Genomic DNA, 3,974 nt, shown 5'->3' with positions numbered 1-3,974 from the left:
TGTAACTGACAGCTGGCCATTGCAACATGCAAGATGATCTCGTCATGGAAACACGAATCAAATGGACTGCATCTTGCATCTGTTATGCGCGATTCTATACAATGCAAAGGAAGTAAAAATGCTGATAGATCAAGCGATGTCTTATTAAAGTGTTCTAAGAATTCTTCAGTAAAATATTTAAAGGACAAAGGAAATAAGCAGTTGCAGAGGCAGGCTACAATCTGCTTAGATACACAGTCGCAAAGACGTCAAGAATCACTCATGTTAAAACATAAAAAGCAAAAACTTCACACGTGATACAAAATACGACATCAATAAAGGATAAATATCTCTAGAGAACACTAGGTCAACTTATTGATCCCCCTCTAGTGTCTAGGGTGTTTCAGGTTTTTCAACAGTTTGTTAAGGGCACATTTAATAAGGTACTGTACTACTCTTAACATGTAACGTCTGGTAATGATGTGATGTGTAAGTGCTCAGTATGTGGTTAGTGATTGAACTTAGACTTAAAATGTGACTGACAACAACACGTCCCTAAATAATCTAACCTCTGGACCATCATGACAATCAAACTGCTTGCTTAAACAATATGACGAATGTTACGAACCCAGAAGAGACAACTGGAAAAGTGGTTGATTGAGAACTTTGGTGCTGCTGCCAGACAACAGTACCCAGTGTGACGTCATCACACTATGTCGAGGCTGGTGAACCAACCTCATTCAGTGTGTCCACTACTGTTCACTGAGTCTGACGGCCTCATTCAGTGTTTACCTCGGCTTCACTGAGCAGAAACCTGCATACGCCTTCTGACACACTAGCCTGTATCATAAGCTAGTCCCTGAGCAGAAGCCTGCAGACGCCTTTTGACACACTAGCCTGTATCATAAGCTAGTCCCTTAGCAGAAGCTTGCATACGCCTCCTGACATGTTGGTTACTGTCGTATAAGCTAGTCCCTGAGCAGAAGTCAGCATACACTTCTGACACACAAGCCTCTGTACCATAAGCTAGTCCCTGAGCAGGAGCCGACATACACTTCTGACTTAGTTTCCTGTTGACTACGATTGGACAGTTTCCTGATGGCATCGAGTAACTTAGTTTCCTGCTGACTACATAGTTTCCTGATGGCAGCGACTGGACTTAGTCGGCTGCCCCCACCCACGACGGTGTTGGTGACGGACACTGCAAGTTGTCTTGTGGACACGATGTGTTATAACGCGGAGATAAGGGTGTCATGTGGACACGGTAGCGAAGGTGTGTAGATTTACATGGTGACAAGAGTGTCATGTGGACACAATTGAGATGGTGTGTTATAACGCTGAGAAAGGTGTCGTGTGACACTGTTACAATGGTGTCGTGTGACACTGTTACATAGTTGACACGGGTGTGTTTCTGATATTGTAAACTGATAATGAAACCAAAGAATACACTTTATGTTGTCTTTTATAATGCTCTTATTTTATAATTTACTAGTCAAGATAAAAAATGTGTATTTATGTACTCCCGGACAAATATTCTTATTACAGTTTGGATGATGGGCTAAGAATATCGTAATTAACAGGCTAGTTGAAGCTCTAATCATCCAGATTGTAATACGAATCATTTATCAAACAATAATTATGCTTGAAGCAACAGTTAACAGCACACCGTCAGACAATATGGAGACAAAAACGACTAACTGCAGACCTTCAAAAGATTCTACACCAAAGGCATAAAACTCCCTAATTACTGAAACTGAGTTCAGTAATTCCAATTTCCCGACTATGACAGTGCATAGATGCCAGGAAAAATGTAGGTCTAGAGCTGAACTCAGGACCAGAAATATGGAGAGTGTCTCCACGACACAGACTCAGAGAACGTCAAATATTACAGTCTAAATAATGCTCCGTGAACAGAGTTGTGAGATGTCTCCTATCTCGCCAGTGGAGATATACTCTACCAAAACAGTCTAAATGACACGAGCTGAGGAGAATAGCATTCTCCCAGAGCAAGAGAAAGAATGTTGCCTCCACGAGCAACAGTTAGAGGGAAGCAGGGCCTGAAGCTCCAATGCCAAGTGAACCATGCCAGCTTATTCCTGACAGCAACTGCGAAACAAGTGGGCAGGTAGTTTGCAAGCGCTGGGAGCCAATCAAAACTCTCCAACAGCTAGGACAATGTATGGTGTTGTTGCATCCTACCTACATAGGTAAGCTAATATAATTAGTCAATTAATATAAAGCATGAAATCACCAGTTTAGCAATATAAATTTATATGAATAAATAATATATACAATATTCTGCGTCCTTTCTCTAAGGTCTTGATAACACATACAGATTAAATGACAACAATTAAATAAGAGGCAAAAATAATAAAAATTGCTAGTGAGTTTTAATTATACGTTACACAGACTTAGCTATGAAAACATCTATAATGGTAGAACAGTTATTTTAAAACTTCTCTATTTGACTTTGAATACAATGCTTTGGCAACACGATGTTGATGTATGAGGAAAGAGCTTCTCAATGAACACTAAGTAAATTAGGTATTCCATCTACTTCAGTCGTTTGAGCCAACACTTGCCTAGGTCTCAAGTCATTTTGATAGGAATCAACTTGTACTGTGTTAATCAGTTGGTTAGAACAAGAAGGTATAGTATCAGTAGGCTGGTCCAAACAGGAAGACGAAGTGTCATAAGACTTGTGTAAAAACACTAACTTAACTGCTTGCTTAAACCCAACCCATGGTTTTATTGTTGCATCCTTAGAGAAAATAATGGCAATTATATATCTATAAGTTAATTTTTATACACTATTATACTGCACAAGTTATTTCAGTTAGTAGGTAAAATGAAAATATGCTACATTAATGCACAGAAAATTTCAAACATTACACTGTGTTTGCAGATTCAAGAGTTTTGATTAGTTACTCCCACACTGCTTGTTTGCTAGTCTGTATTCTGTGATATGTCAAGCTGGAAACATATCTGACCCTTCACACCTGTAGTGGCTGCACTACCATCTCTTGCTGCCTGGCTGTTGTGGAACTCCCCTCATTCCTCTTAGTGAGAAACGTCTCTTCTCTGCTCTTACCATGGAGAGTCAGTTTTGCGGTGGTAGAGCATAATATTTTTGCTGAGCTGAGATATACATCTTATCTTCTGTGGAACAATGCTCACAGACAGTTATTTTGAATTACAGACTTTTTCACATTTTTTCACATTTTGATTCAGATGCCGAGTCCAATTATCGATCTAACTTGTTCTGGCAGGCATCTACTACTAATGGTTAGGATTTGGGATTTACTTAACTCAGATTCAACACCTTGTTTTTTTTTTATCTTTTGTGGGGGACATTTGCTTGTCTGCATTTAGGTCAGCTGTGTGTCTGCTTCTTGCCTGATGCTGTGCTGTTCAGGTCTGATTCGTGTATTTTGCTGCTTGATGAACTGGTCGCTGTTTTGCTCCAGCAAATTGTACCTTTTGCCTCTCCGTTGGTCAGTGTGTTTAAGAGCACATTTTAAGTTAATATACAGATATAATGAATATTCATATTAATTACAGAAGCTATGCACTTATTTGAGAGTATGAGACTAATTCGATCATTTTTCATTGTACATATTGATAGCAATAGACAATTCTCTTTGAGTCAGTGAAGTTGTCAAAATTATTTTAGTCATTATTAATTCTTTTAGTTATAACCCTATTTTAAACTCCCAAAAGCTTCTTTCAGTGAATAACTAATCCAGAGTCATAAATGACAAATCTGTTACCAGCCAGAATTTGGCTAGGTGCTACAAAGGTAACACTAGGTTGACTTTGTATTCTCTGGTAAATGTCAGTTCCAAGAGATACCGCATTTGTACCAATGGAGATTGCTGTCCGAGAAGTCTGGAGATCTCGTTTATTTTCAAAGTTTGACTAACTCATAGTGACTATCGACGGATGTATCAAGTATTCATTTGATCTATAGACTTAGAGCTCGATCTTGTACACCA

Source organism: Cherax quadricarinatus, unplaced genomic scaffold, assembly GCF_038502225.1.
Source record: "Cherax quadricarinatus isolate ZL_2023a unplaced genomic scaffold, ASM3850222v1 Contig2572, whole genome shotgun sequence".
NCBI lineage: Eukaryota > Metazoa > Arthropoda > Malacostraca > Decapoda > Parastacidae > Cherax > Cherax quadricarinatus.
This window is presented reverse-complemented; position numbering follows the sequence as displayed.